Consider the following 16,180-nt stretch of genomic DNA (forward strand, 5'->3'; position numbering starts at 1 on the left):
TTTGAGAACCCCTGGTCTTATGTGCATCACAGAGATGTCATCTACATAAGTGTGCACCTTCTTGCTTATTTCTCTCTCCTCTGTCTGGGAGCCATCAGGCTCTGGACGTGGTGTTACCAACACAGGATGACCTCTGATGGCTCTTCACCTCCTGGATGTCAGCAAAAACCTGGTGGATTTCCTAAGTAGTCAGTTACCTCTCTGGAATCGTCATTGTGGAAATCCATCATAAAGCCAATATTCCTACTTTGGGGGACCCCAGTAATAGACCTGGTTGCCTCCAGTGTCAATGCCAAGTACTTGAACTCTTGTTCCAGAGGTGGTAAAAGTCTGGGCTCATTACTGGACACCTTCTTTTTGCAGTGGTTTCAGGGCCTCTCAAGGCTTTTCCACTGTTTCCCGAGATGATTTCCAAAATCATGTGACAAGCCTTTGATCTTTCTTGTAGCTCCATACTGGCCAAGGCACCTTTTGGCCAATGGATCTACTACTTCTCCCTACAGTGTCCAGACCTGATCTCACAACACCATGGCCAGCCAGATACTCCATCCAGACTTGAAGTTAGTGAACCTGATAGCATGATTGTTGGCTGGTTGAGTGCCACAGATGGAGATTGCTTCCTGCAGGTCCAGAAAATTCGGATAGGTGCTTTCCTGCTCTGCATCAGAGTAACATATTCATCTGAATGGAAAAGTTCTCGATATGGACAGCCCATCATGGTCTGGTCCAGGCCTCATTGCTACAGATCCTTGACTACTTATTGCGTTTAAAACAGGTTGGCCTCTTATTCAGCTCTATTAAGATCCATTTCATGGTGATTTCAACTTGTCATCCACCTGTACAATTATGTTTGGTCTTCTCTCACCTTATAGTATCAAAGTTTTTTAAAGGGCTGTTACACACCCACCAGTCAGAGGTCCCTGCCTGAGACCTCAATCTATTTCTTCTGAGACCTTTAGAGCTTCCATTCAAACCTCTGTCAAATTGCCCCCGTAACACCTCCTTCTGAATACAGTGTTCCTAGTGGTTATTAGGACAGCCTGGAAAGTGAGTGCACTTCAGGTGCCTATAATTAACAACATTCCATAGGGACAAAACTGTTGCAATCTCACTCGAGGTTCATTCCTAAGGTGGTCTCTGAATTTCACCTGAACCAGTCAATCAAGCTGCCTGTTGTCTTCCTACAGCCACACTCTGCACAAGGAGAAAATAAATTATATACACTAGATGTATCCAGGACTTGGCTTTATTACGTTAATGACCAAATTGTTCAGCCTATTGCCCTGTCTATTTATAATTCTATCCAGGTGTTCTGAAGTTCAAAGCATCTTCTTACATTGTGTATCCATTTCAATATCCTCTGTATTTTGCTTTGCTGTCAGTTAGCTAGTGTATCTGTCATACCAAACATCAAGGTTCACTCCACCAGAATTAAAGTGATATAGTCAGCCTGTTTCAGAAATGTGCCAGTTTCCAAGATCTGCAAGGCGAGAATGTGGTGTAATTCGCTCGCTTTTGTCAAGCATTATGTGTTGGATTTAGTGGCTAGAGCAGATGCCAAATTTGGAAGAAAGGTACTTCAACTTCTGTTCAGTTGATGCGGCTGAAATTCCTCATTCTCATTCTGAGAGGATGCTGCTTAGTCACCTAAAGTGGGATCCATACTGACACATACTCAAAGAACAAACAGTAACTGTAGTTCTTCGAAATGTTATAATCCCTGTGGATCTCACACCAGCCCATCCTCTACCCCTGCTTTCAGAGGTCTCAGCTACCACGGACTTCAAATGGTGAGGGAACTGAGGGAGGTTCACAGCCATTCCTCCCTTCATGCTCTCACTAGGGAGCAGGAGAAGACATGGAGTGCATGCACAGTTCTGATGGATTTTGCTATTCAAAAAATATATGAACTCTCTCACATGAGCCACATACATATCTACAGTGGGATCCACATTGTCTACAACATCTCAAAAAAACCACAGTTATTGTAGGGTAAGTAGCTATTCTTTTCCCACATAATATACACTTAAGATTAGCGTAGTAGTTATACAGACTGTTCTCTTGGGCCTGGAATAAAATTTAAAATAATATGACAGGTCTCCTTAAAATGGAGATTACAGCTAGTGTGGAATCATACTCTGTGCTCGGTTTCTTTGATGGACTTATTAGATCAAAAGTAAAGTGTTCTGCTCTTTCATTGGAATTATCATCTGGAAGATTCATTTGTTTCATGCAATCAAGAGAGAGTTTATGAAAGTTAATTTTAATGTTCTTGAATGCCAAGATGTGTAGACTTTTAGCAGAAAGAATTTTGTAAGAACTTTTTAATGATGATGAAGTTATGTTAATAATGTAAAACAGGTGGTAATGGCTAACTATCATGGATTTTTTTTTTCTGAATTGCAGCGCAAAAACAATTCACCCCTTCTTTCCCCCCTTAGGGTCTAAGAACGTCTTTAATTTGCAAGATTTTAAAATAAACCTTTAGTTTTTTTTTTCAGACGAATGAAATGCTTGCCTATTTTTCTCTTCTTCAACTAGCTGTTGTAAACTGTTAATATGTATTCCCCCTGCCTTTTCTCCTTTCCCTTAACTTTGTGGGGGTGTATTAGAAGTTACAATTAAGAATACAGAAGAACTTCAAATATTCATCTGTAACTATATTTAGCAAAACAAGAGTTGAAGTTACTTTTTCCTTGTTATATTGAAATAAACCCTTGTTTAAATAAAGCATTTTAAAATTGAAGTTGTCCATAGCAAAACACAAATATTTTAAATAAAATATGTCACTGTATATGCCCTAATGGGTGCAATAAAAGAGGCTAGTTAAGAGTTGCTTCTCAGATAAGTTCATAAGAATAATATTGCTTCTAAATGATGAAATTTAAGAGAAGGAAATTAGAAGCATCTCTTGCAGTATTGTTAATAGGAATATCCTTAGTTATTGATGCAAAGATGGATATTTAAAGTGATGTCACAGAAATCAGTTTGAGAGAGATTCCTATAATAATGGGTAATCTCAGAGGCCCCACATTCTGTAAATACACGTGTACTTAAGTTTACTACCATAAGTAATACCATTGAAATCAATGAGACTATTCACTGTAGTATAGTTGAGCATGTGTAAGTATTTGTATGATTGAGCCCAGAGTTTGTTCTTTCAGAGTAGTTTTTATACAAAGATCTCAAAACACATGACAGGATTACTGCAATTTAGGTATCCCCATTTTTATGGATGGGTTGAAATGACTTGCTTAATGTCACACGGGAAATTGGAGTTGTAAGATGTATCAGAGTTTCCAGCCAGGTTTCCAGACCTGTGCCCTAACTATCAGACATCAAGTTGTCATGAAGAGAAAAAATGTTTATTGGAAGTTGAGATGTTCTGAGATACTTAATTAAATTATCTGGGAAGAAGAATCCACTTTAAAAGGGGATATCCTATTCACCTATCTTTTAGTCAGAATTTTTATTAACTTTTACATGAAGTTCGAACAAAATTATTTTTGTAGATATAAACCCCACAACAATATTAAATTAATTCCTGTTACTATAAAACTTAATTGTTTGAAAGAGACACATTTGTAGAATGCATTCTTTAAGAAAGGAAAAAGTACATCATATATAGTTAGTTTCTGGTTATAAACCTATTCATGTTACAAATCATTTTCATTAAAATCCAAATTGATTATGCTCTTGCTACACAATTCATTCAAAATGTGGTTAAAAGCAGTTTTGAGTTTAATCAGAGGACCACCTCCAATCTTTAGAAACATGCATGAATATTGTATTCAGAATTAAAAACTTACTTGGTAAGATATTCTTTTAAAGTACAACTTTCAATTGTGTATAAATTTCAGTAAATTGAGCTTCAAAATGTTAAATTTCTGTCAGCAAATTCTAGTTCTGAAAGAGAGATCAGAAACTTCCCACCCCCATAAATTTTAGGGGAAAAATTATAATCTGTTTCTTAACTGAAGCCAGGTTTCTAAATGTGACTAAATACTTACACTTTATACAGAAATGGAGACTTTCTTTTTAACAGAGGTTATTCAGTCAGTTTCCCTTCTGATGTTTGCTTGTATTCATAAAATAGATCAGATCTATACAAACTGTCAAAATTGCTTTCTCTATAAGACAATCAAATTGAAAAGTTTTACACCAGGCTGCAACACCAAAAATATGTCATTTAGTAACCTGAACAAGTCAGTTAAATCATCAAAAACAATGGCCTTAGAAATGCTGCTAGCCTGTGGCATCTTCTTTTCCCTCTGCTGGTTCTTACAGATGCTGGCCTGTGGTCACCCCACCCAGCCTTTCATAGCTCTATGCTACATGGTTTCTAATCCATTTACTAGTCTTTTAGTCACCTTTCAGATGTATGGGTAATTCCATTACTTATTGCTTTTACCTGATTGGAGCATGTCAGTTGCGCCTCAGTTTTAGAAAATTGCTTTTAAAAATCATGAGTGGTACATGTATTTAATCTGTGTATTAAATAATACCATGCTATGAAAATATTTGACCTTGAAACAAACCCTTTATTGGTAATGTGAATAAAAATATATTGTTTGTCATTTACACCGTTTGACAAATAGCAACTTTATTTAACCTAACTGTTTCTAGCATCTAGTACTTTTAGTAAATTGTAGTTCTTTATATCTTTGTTTTTAAATAGATAGAACTCTGGGTCAAAGTGATCTCATGTGATAAATGTAGTCATTTAAAACAAATAATTGAACCCTATCAGTCAAGGTTTTCCCATATAAAAGATTATACAGTGTTTTTTTCCCTTTGTATTAAAGTTAAAGTTTGTAAAATGGATATATAATTTTCATGTTCCTCCTGCATTTAATTTACATGACTTGCTCAGAGACACTTTCTCATACAAGTTCAAAGTGAGGAAAAGAGTTGAACTAAAAAGTTGAATGACAGGTTTCAGAGTAACAGCCGTGTTAGTCTGTATTCGCAAAAAGAAAAGGAGGACTTGTGGCACCTTAGAGACTAACCAATTTATTAGAGCATAAGCTTTCGTGAGCTACAGCTCACTTCTTCAGATGCCTGCTGCAGTTTCCACGATATGCATCTGAAGAAGTGAGCTGTAGCTCACGAAAGCTTATGCTCTAATAAATTGGTTAGTCTCTAAGGTGCCACAAGTCCTCCTTTTCTTTTTAAAAAGTTGAATGTTTTTTTACTTTCTAAAAACTTAGTTCAAACATGCTAAGGCAGAAAAGGAAGCTAACATTTTATGTATGACTTTGAAGGAAAGATTGGAGTACTGCAATAGATCAGTGACTAAGTCCAGATGAAAGAATATAGGGGGAACTGGAAATTCATTCTAGATCTTGCAAGTGAAGTGCTAATGACGGCCTGAATGTCAGTGTTATCTTAAATAGAGCACTTAGGATGTGGTTGTTGCTGTATAAGACACCAAGGAAGGCACAGCTTCTGTCCAGATTATTTTAAGTATTAACTATCTTTTTTAACTGTAATTTTAATTAGAAAAATTGTTTAATGCTTTTGAGTTATTTAAGAAATAACTCTTGGCAATACAACAGAGTTAGTATAAATACATTTAGAAGCTTTTTGAACTGCTCTGCATAGAAATAACTCCCTAAACCAGGGGTGGGCAAACTTTTTTTGGCCTGAGGGCCACATCGGAGTGCGAAACTGTATGGAGGGCCGGGTAGGGAAGGTGGTGCGCCCCCCCACCCCCAAACAACCAGGCCTCCACCCCCTCCCACTTCCCGCCCCCTGACTGCCCCCCCCTCAGAACCCCTGACCTATTTAACCCCCCCGACTGCCTCCGGGATCCCACCCCCTATCCACCCCCCCACCAACAGGCCCCCCGGGACTTCCATGCCCTATCCAACCCCCCTGTTCCCGGACCGCTCCACCTCATCCAACCGCTCCCTGTCCCCTGACTGCCCCCTGGAACCCCTGCCCAACAGTTGCATCGCTGCGCATGTGTCACCACCGCTCCCTCCAGAGTGGCAGGAGCTCGCAGCCCTGCTGCCCACACAGCAGCACAGAAAGGGGGACAGCAGGGGAGGGGCCAGGGGCTAGCCTCCCCGGCCGGGGGCTCAGGCTGGGTAGGATGGTCCCGTGGGCCATAGTTTGCCTACCTCTGCCGTAAACTCATCAACATGGCCCCTATTCTTGTCATATTAAGTCCCTTTCAAAACTTAATCCTGCTATATTTTTGGGGGGTGAGTTTAGTTGATTTATATATAAATTGTCTATAGTTGTTCGACTTCTAATCTACTTGTTTATCTGGCTGTAGATTGTAAGGTCCTCTGAGCAGACAATGTCTATGAGTTTGTACATAGTAGATACAAAACAATAAAAAAGTATAAATATAGCAGAAATGGTGTGCATTTTACTTAGCTATTAAATGACTAAAAATGTAAAAGACAAGAAAAAAAGCTGCTGGAATTCCTCTAGTCACATTTTTGTCTTATTTTCTTTTAAGTCTAGACTTAAATGTAGTGATATTTTTTATTTTTCCATTCATTGTTTTGAGGTTTGAGCTCCAGCATGAACATCTAGATTTTAAAAGAAGAAATTGAGTTTTGTACAGTGGTTAATGTAGCCACAGAAGAAAAATCTTACCACTAATCTTTTGTTAGGAACCTGTAGGCGTCTTCATGGTTTGCTAAATGTCTCACTGTGGTGTGAAGACTGTTTCAGCATTATGTTGTTGTCTGTTGGTTTATAGAATTCACATCTAAATAGTATGACTGTCTCGTGTCATTTAACCAGGCTCTGAATACATTTTCAAGTAAACTGTTTGGATTACTGTGGTTGGTGGTTTTTTTAGGAGTGGTTTTTTTGCCCCCGAAATCTGTAGCCCTTGAAATCTGCTCTGAACTTTTATGATTACAAGAGCATCAATTCATAAGAGTGTATTACCCTTGGTAAACTGCAATACACAATCGCAACAGTATGCACAATTTAGACAATACAGAATGAGTGGTTTTACTCTTGATATTTGAACTTCCGGTTAACTGCTGGCAATAAGTCACGTGACAAAAATTTCACTTCTCCACTTGTTCTTAGGAAGTCCTGCACCTGTATACCAGAAAAAGCTAGCTTACTGAGGCACTATGCTAATAAAATTTCCTGTGCTTTTGTTTTAACCTGCTAATTTTCCTTAAAGATTCTGTTCCTGTTTCTTCTTTTTTCACCACTACAATTTCTTTGTAACCTGAACAAAATCAGCAGATGCAAATAGTTACCCATACTCTAATACCTTTGATGTGTATATCTATGTCTAGAGCGCATATCTCCATAGTTTCTATGCCCACCTTAATACAATTTGCCAGTTATGCACTGTATTAATTTTGGAATGATTGAAACACTGTGTGCTTGCCGTAATTGGAGAATTGGATATGTTAGTTACTACAGTGGAGCTGAAGCACAATCAATGAAACTGAAAACAACAACATTTTAAAAGTGAGACTTGATCTTTTCCACAAGCTTTAATCCTTATGCCAAGAATGTTGGTTGGTCTTTTAATTGCGCTTATTGTTAACTTGTTAGATTTGTGGTTTTATGTACCTTTTAAGTATAGTTGTAGTCCACTGTGTGTGGTTTTTTTTGTGCTTCTCCTTTTTGCTATTGTTCAGTTTTGTTTTTCTTGTACAAATATACTGCAAAGACACAGTAATTCTGCACCAGTATTTACATTGCTGACTTTACCTACATCTTTCACTCACCCACCTTATACAAATAAAATCACCTTCTAATTTTTTAACCTATGAGGCTTCAGACCACTATCATTACGGTTTTTACTGAGGTGTAGAGCAACTGTAACAGAGCTGGCACAAAAATTATTCACTGTAGATTTTCAGTGTTTGAAATTCATCTCTAGAAGGCTCTCTTGCAACATTAACATTAATAGGCTACAGATGGCACTCTGGCTCCCAGTTACATTAATTCATTATAATGTAACAGCCTTCTTGAGAGACACCTCTTGGCTATGCTAAACATAACTGGATCCTCTCAGGGATAATGTTCTAACGAGGTAGCATGTGTATTTTACCTTTGTTAAATAGAGCAACTTAACCTAAATGAACTTTGCTTAGGATTTGCAGTGTAGTTAGAATTTAGCCTTTTGCTCTATTTATGTATCCCATACAAAGGGTGGGGAGAAAGAATAACTTTATCCTTTTGATTATACTACACACTTTTCTGACTACTGAGGTATTGCATACCAGCAAACGCAAACCTAAACATGTATACAGGATTTGCTTGTTCCTTGTGAACTTTTCATGCCAGTCTGCAACAAAATCGTGTTTTTCATCTTTCCTCCTTCGTTCCCCTGTCTCTCCCTGCCCTTCCGCCCGGGAAATGTTATATGAAAACGAATTGTCAGTGGACTGTTCAGGCTGAGAACTTCATTGAGCAGGGGAAATGCATTGTTAAAGTTTTTATAGAAACTTTAATTTTGCTCCTTGTGCATATTAATTGCAAGAGGATTTTTGTTCCTTGAACACACAACCCTTGGAAGCAAATTGCTATCTGGCAAAAAAATGTAAAAGTTCCACATCCTTTCTAATGAAATGCACATATATTCAACTAAATATAGTGTTATACATTGGGCTATCTAAATAAGCCATGGATAGATAGATAAATCATACACGGAAGGGGGCAGAGTTAGTTGGTGTGTAAGCTTTTAATTTTGAATGTCCCATTTTATGTATGATTAAAGATCCTCAGCTTGTGGTATCTGACTCAGTTCCATTGACATCTGTAGAGCTAGTCTGATTACATCATTTGAAAATTTGGCACAAATTGTAATTTTAGTGTACAATGCCTTTTTGATCTGATATACCATATAGTCAGGGTGGGCAAACTTTTTGGCCAGAGGGCCACATCGGGGTGTGAAACTATATGGAGGGCTGGGTAGGGAAGGCTGTGCCCCCCAAACAGCCTGGCCCCCTCCCCCCTATATGCCCCTTCCAACTTCCCGCGCCCTGACTGCCCCTTTCAGGATCCCTGATCCATCCAACCCCCCTGCTCCTTGTCGCCTGACCTCCCCCTCCCGGGACCCCCTACCCCAAACCACACCCCCTGGGATCCCTCCCCTTATCCTACCCCTCCACCTCCCGACAGGCCCCCTGGGCCTCCCACACCCTATCCAAACCCCCCTGTTCCCTGATCGCCCCGCCCCAGAACCTCCACCCCATCCAACCACTCCCTGTCCCCTGACTGCCCCTGGGACCCCCTACCCAACTTTTGCACCGCTGCGCGCATGCTGCCACCTCCCCCTTACCATGCTGCTCAGAGCAGCAGGAGCTTGCAGCCCCGCTGCCCTCGCTGCAGCGTGGCTGCAGGGGAGGGGGGGATAATGGGGGAAGGGCCGGGGGCTAGCCTCACCGGCTGGGAGTTCAGGGGCCGGGCAGGATGGTCCCGCGGGCCGTAGTTTGCCCACCTCTGGTATAGTCAGATGTCTATAAGTGCTGGTCCCTTTCCACATGCAAGATTATACCCAAAAGGTGAGGGGGATAGGGTAGAAAAATATGCTTATTAAACATGAGAAGTTAAGATGGAAAAATGCTGAAAGCCAGCTTAGTAGTAGTTAAAGCCAGTGCTTCACTGAAGTGACTGTATTGAAATATGACTCCCACTGAGAGAGGAGAATTCCAAGTGATCCATTTGCTTAGTGATGTTTTAACCAGATAACATGGAAGGTGTCTTACATGCCATCAAACCACAGCGTCTCAATAAGCCTGAAAATATTGGACGACTACAAAATAATTTGTTTACCTGAAAATAGTCCTCTTTTGGATGTTTACTAAGCATGTTCTATACTTTTAAGATAGAGGAAAATACCGTCGATTAATTTTTGACCATCCAGAATGTCAAGAGCCAGAATTTTTTCTTTTGTTCACTCCCACTACTCTTAGGTGCATGGAGGTTTGTTTTGAGATGGGCCGATCAAAACCTCTGGAAATTTTTGAGATTAAGTTCTTACTTCCCTGAGATGAGTAGCATAGTTTTAATGATTTCCATTGAGGTGAGTATAGGCAGTTCACACCAGTCTTGGATTAATTCTGTTCCATTCTCTATAACTGTTCTCTTGTAGTAGAACCAATGTCTTTTTGTTGTCTGGGTACACTGCAAGAAGGACAGGAGACATGTTATCGGTTTTAATCAGACCGCAACTTTATTATATAGATGTCTGGGACCACCTGGCAGATAAAGTGTACAGTGCAGGCAAATCTATGCTTATTCAAATCAATTCTCCGGGGTCTCCACCAGCCCCTCTTTGTTTCCATTCAGGTCACCCAGCTCACCCATGGTTTGGACCTTACCATCCACCTCCCTCATAAGAGGGTTAAGGAGGGCTATGAGAAGGGGGTAGGAGGGTTGGCTCCCTGCCATACCAATCAGAGGAGTCCCCAACCCCCTCCCCCCATTCTGCTCCTTTATCCAGTACCTCCTTTTAAGTCCTTTACCAGGCCATTTATCTGGTCACTAGCTGCCCTCCCTATGGAGTACCTGCACTGAACATCCACCACAAGGAGGCACCAGCAATTTGCTTGGCTGCCTCTCCCCCAGCCCCGCCAAGTTCCCAGACATCTCCAAATGGCCTCTTGCCTCGCAGCTCTACTGGGGAGAAAGAACCCATTGTCCCATGTGTGATCGTCAATGTAGTGGAAGGATCTTCTGTTTTCTCCTCCGCTAGGGGTACCCCCAACCTTTTAGCCAGGGCCTGAAATGTGTCCAACAAGTGAACACACTCATTTGATCCGGCTCACCCTGCGAACAAAAAATCATCCAAATAACGCACTGGCAGGAGTCGGAAAGCAGACTTGATATCACATTTAGCCATTAGCGCCCCAGGGGCACACGCCCATATGATACGAACAGCTTCATCAATGGAGGAATAGCGGACGGAACATAGTGCTGGGTCTATTCCATCATTAATAGAGCCACCTTGTGGGTATAACAGGTGATGAATTAATCGGTATGTCCTTGGGGTCTTCTTGGGGACCAACCCCAGGGGGCAAACATGTATAGGCAGCTGATGAAATGGCCCAGCTATCTTAATTCTTGTACAATATTTTTTTTGAACAATATGTCCCATCCCAGCTACTGACTTTAAATTTTTTGATATCAAATGAATTCTATTTCCCACAAAAGGGATCCGAAATCCTGCTGTAAACCCCTCCCACAAATATGCCCAATCTGCCCTTTTAGGGTAATCCCATAGGAGCACCCTTAACACATCCGGCCTAACTGGCATTGGAGTCCATGCCCATTACACCACCCCCAGCATGTCCCCCTCCCCAGCTTGTGCTCTGTGTTCCAGACACTGTTACACCTGCGCCACCCTGCAGTTGGCGCTTGTGCCAACCCCATTCTTGTTTCCTCCCTGTGATCTTCCCTTTCTGCTCTGGCAAGAACAGGCTGAATGCATCTGTAGCAGGGTGCTGGTGCAAAAGCACCTAATTAGCCCCTGCCCAGTCAGCTCGAATCAGGAGAAACAGATTGGGGCTGATGGAAAAGGCCTGATGATTGGCAACACCTGCTGGCCTGACAAGCCAAGGGCTATAAAGCCTGGGAGGGAGGCAGAAGGCTTGGGGGCAGCCAGGGAGAAGTCAGTCAGTCAGGGAGGGAACTGGAGGCCTCCTAGCTGAAGGCTGACTCTGCCTGTGAAAGAGGTTGAATAATCCTGTAAAGCTTGTAAATAGATAAACACTGGTGGTGGGATAACTGTTGTTAAATAAAGACATGGGTGTTGCACAACCCTGAAGCTCTCTGAGCCTTATTGGGTGCAGTAGGCGGGCCCCAGGAAGAGGGGCGGGTCATGGACCCTGTTACAGCATCCCAAAACATGCCTCGCAAATGTGTCTGTATCTACAGGGGTTGCGAAAACAACTACCATCATTAAATGCCCAGCAAATACTATTACATGCTTGGGGCCCCTCCCGAGCTTGCTGCAGTGTGAACAAACCACTGTCGGTGTGAACTCCTGGTGCCCTTTGTGTCATCCACTCCAACCACAGTGTGTGATGAGGTATGTCCCACCTTGTCCCAGGTTGTGTTGCTGCCCTGAATTGAAACTGCTCATCATAATTAAACCAGGACATGCCCACAAATATATTGTGTGCCCACCTAATTATATCCATATACTTAACCAAGGCAGGGCTCCTCTCTGGGTAGGCTGTACTGTAACACCCGCATAGATGAGAAAGGCAGCCTCCCAATTTTCCCATGTTCTTGGCACCCTTGGCCTCTTGGGCAGCTTGCTGTTTTGCTTGCCTTGCCGATGTTTACTGTCTGTCAACACCTCCCTGTACAATAGGGATAATATATCCACGTATTTGCCTCTCAGGATTTTATCTTTAGTTGTACTGAGTAGGTGAACTCCCATCGGGTCAGCCACCCTGGCATAACTGTTCTCAGGACTGCATGGAGGGAGTTCTGCAGAGCCCTGCTCCCCCATAGACCCCTTGGGAGCCTCTACTGTAGAGGTGGGCAAACTGCGGCCCTCGGGACCATCCTGCTGGGCCCATGAGCCCCTGGCTGGGGAGGCTTGCCGTGGCTCTTCCCCCGCTGTCTCCCTTCCCCCGCACTACGTCACTGCAGGGTGGGGCAGAGGTTCGGGGATGGGGGGTGGTCAGGAGACAGGGAGCAGGTGGTGGGGGTTGGATGGGGGTGGGGTCCTGGGCGGGCAGTTAGGGACGGGGGTCCTGGGAGGGGGCGGTCAGGGGACAAGGAGCAGGGGAGTTGGATGCGTGGCGGGTTCTGAGGGGGGCAGTCAGGGGGCGGGAAATGGGAGGGGGCTGGTAGGCGGCGGGGACCAGGCTGTTTACGGAGGCATAGTCTTCCCTACCCGGCCCCCCATACCATTTCGCAACCCCGATGTGGCCCTTGGGCCAAAAAGTTTGCCCACCCCTGCTCTACTGTGTCCCATGATGTTGCGTGCCCTGATGGCCGATGAGTCTATACGTGCCCAGGGGGTTCGTTCCCAACACAGACTTTGCTACCCTGGCCGGGGGCCTGCCCCTGTCCTGCTGCCCAAACTTGAGCCCATGCTGGGCCTACCCTGTCACCCTGTGCAGACCCCTCACACCCAGCTGCCTGAACCTGCTGTAGTAAATGCAAATTAACTTGCGGTAGCTGTGTAATACCATCTGTGCCCCCACTGAAGGTGCCACCCCTAGGTGGGTCTTCCCAGGCTTCTGGACCTCCCACTCCTGGGCCCTGAGTATTTACTACCCCAATAGGCTCACTCCTGTCCCCTTCAGGTGAACTCACTGAGTGACTGGTTGAGCACGGTCCCTGCACCTCGCTGCGGCCCTTGCAACTGCCATCCCTTGCCAGGCTGGAAGGCTAGATACCACCTCTGCCACCCATCCCCATAACTTCTGTATGGTTCAGATCACACTCGGTCCTGGGATCGGCATTACTGCCATCCCTTATGTTCAGTGGAAGAGAACATCCTGGTTCTAGGTGACCTTGTGCCCTTTGGAAGCGCTGTAATGCTGTGGAGGAAATCTCAGAAACAACTTCACTGACCATTTGCTGCACAGCTCTGCTGACTACCCGATTAATACACACAGCCTGCCCAACTGCATGTGTGGACTCTTCCTCTTGGTCATTTCCCTCTCTCAGTCCATGGGGCTGCCATGGGTTATGCCTTGGGTTATTAAACACACCACCCTGGGCATTAGAAGCCCCTGTACTTGTGAGCATCCCATGCCTCTAGTGCCCTGTGCTGCAGCTGCTGCCGCTGCTTGTCCCCGTTCCAGCAAAGGTACAGACACCTGAGCAACAACCTGCTCACAGCCAGAAAGAGGTGTAGCCTGATAGCCCATACATCCACTTGCAGCACGGCTGGTACATGAAACAGTTAAATTTCCTTGCCTCCCCCTCCCAGTGCACGGGGATTGTTTCAGATGCTAGGTTGCTTGCCAATTCAGCCTCCCAGATTGCAGCTTCCGTCCTGCCTGTGGGTGGAAGTACCTAGGGCAGGGGGATGCTAGTTCCCCTTCTTTCCACTCTCCACTTTCAGCGTGAGCCTGAAGCCACGCTGTCTCGTGACTGCAGTAGACACTGCAGCTTCACTTCCTAAATCATGCCCCTTGTGTCCTATTTGTAATTCTCCTCTGCCTGCCCTTCCCTGCCTCTGGGGCCGGGGGATAACAGCCCCCTGTTTTCCCGAGCTCATCCTTTTCCATGCCCCTGGAGCCTTGCTGCTTCACAATCCTGTTTGCTGGCTTCCTCCCTGCATGAAGCAAAGAGACTTTCCCCACCCAGGTTTCGTACCTTCATGCACTTTCGGGGGGGCGGGGGGGAGTCATTGCTGCAAAGCTGACCCCAAGCCCTTTTATTTTACATCAGTTTCTGACTTCCTTTTCCCCCCCACACATCACAAAGCAGAGCTATCCTTCCTGGGTAAGCCCAGACAAACTCTGTACCACCTTAGTTGTGGTGCAGTCGTTGTAGATGAAGTGGAGCACAACTGGGGCAGCTTATGCACGCATGCTCACATCATCTGTATAGCTCACTTTGTGATGGTTCCCTGCTTTGCTGTATAAAAGGGATTTGGCGACAGGGCATGCGGATCTTGGGCCGTTCTTCACCACGTAGTGGTAGAGCAAATGATGGGGAGGTGACTTGATCTGTACGAGTTTAAGTAGAACTCCTAGAGTGTCTCTGCTGATATGCAATGGTCTGAAGGAAGGATTTCTTGCTCCCAGACCGAGGAACATCTGGTGTGGAGCCCAATTGGCTGGGTTATGCCTGGGTCCAGAATTTAGGCCTTAAGCAACAGATAATCTCTGTGTAGGTGTTGAAGCCGTCTATAGACTTCAGACGACAACACTGCCTTGGGGCACGTTCAGAGCTAGTTTTTGTAATGACGAGCTATAAAGCATAAAGGTTTTAAAATTATTGCTTACATTCTGTAGAAATCAATAAGTATTCTATTCCACCCCCTCCGCCCCTTCCCCCCTCATTCTGGATGGGAAGTTGCCAGCTCACCTTTAGTGCAGGAATTTTCAAGCGTTGCTATCAAATTTCTGGTATTGCTCATGAGTACAAGGCTCTGTGTTCTAGAACTTGCTCCCCACAGTTCAGTGATGGACTTAACCCCTATCAGATTCAGGCTTGTTGCAAGAGGCATTTGTTCACTTTGTTTTTCCCCTTAATTTGGTTCCAAAGCCTATCCTGTCACTAGATTGTGGTCTTGTGGTTTGGATGGGCTTGATTTTTTTTTTTTTTTTCCCCCAATTACTGGCAGGTTGTTCACTTCTGAAATTTCTGTCAGGTGCCCAGATGTGTTTATCATGGGTGAAAATAATTATGGGGATAAAATATTGTTTGGGGGAACACTTGTACTATAGCTTAATCTGTTTTGCATGCAATAAATGTGACCACAGAAAGCAGAATCCTTCAGTCTGGGTTGCAAGGTTTTGACTTCTGTTTTTCATGATCATTTTGCTTCCTCAGAAAAAGTACATGTGTTTTTGCCAAAATGTTAAGTATACATGCACGTGTCTTGCCCAAATTTTAACCCCATGTCTCTTAAGTGCCCATTGTGTCTAAGTGTATTCAGTTCTGAATATTAATTAACAGGCTGCTTTGCACTATCCCTTTTAAAGGAAACTAATTTTTCTTTAGGTGCTGGTCCTTCTGGTTGGAAGAAACTGTACTTTTTCAGGATAGTGATAATCTCAGGTGGTGGTGATCGTCATGTGACTGACTCTCATTTAACCAAAGTGTAAACTTTTTAAATTGAAAACTTTATTTGTAAAAAACAATTATGATCCAAAAAACAAATACAGAACAAGTAGAAAAACAGGTTAGGGTCTCATAAGAGTCTTTGTGCCAGAAGGCCACATAGGTGTTCATAGATTTTAAGGCTAGAAGGGGTTATTCTAGTTATTTAGTCTGACATCCTGCATAACACAGGCTAAAGAACCTCCCCAGTAATTTCTACATGACGCCCATAATGTTTGTTTTTTGCTATAGAATATCTTTTCTTTCTTTTTTTTTTTTTTTAAAAGGTATCCAGTCTTGACTTGGTTGCAAGTAATGGCGAATCCAAAGCATCCTGTTGTTCCAATGGCTAAATTACCCTCACTTAAATATTTGCACCTTAATTCTTGTCTGAATTTGTCTGGCTTCACCTTCCAACCGTTGGATTTCATTATTCCTTTTT

At 43.4% G+C, this 16,180-nt stretch overlaps 1 protein-coding gene across 7 annotated transcripts in view; it reads left to right on the top strand.

Annotated features, from left to right (window-relative positions):
- The window catches only part of MEF2A (myocyte enhancer factor 2A), a 158,616-nt gene that overhangs the window by 35,223 nt on the left and 107,213 nt on the right, over window positions 1-16,180 (top strand). Inside the window, exon 1 of one of the 7 annotated variants that reach the window (XM_073304263.2) lies at window positions 1,680-1,992. The exons of the other annotated variants lie outside the window; for them this stretch is intronic. The gene's annotated coding sequence lies outside the window, so the exon portion shown is untranslated. Of the gene's footprint in view, window positions 1-1,679; window positions 1,993-16,180 lie in introns of those variants that run through there. 7 annotated transcript variants of the gene reach the window in all.

Source organism: Lepidochelys kempii, chromosome 10 (genome assembly GCF_965140285.1).
Source record: "Lepidochelys kempii isolate rLepKem1 chromosome 10, rLepKem1.hap1, whole genome shotgun sequence".
Taxonomy (NCBI): Eukaryota; Metazoa; Chordata; order Testudines; family Cheloniidae; genus Lepidochelys; species Lepidochelys kempii.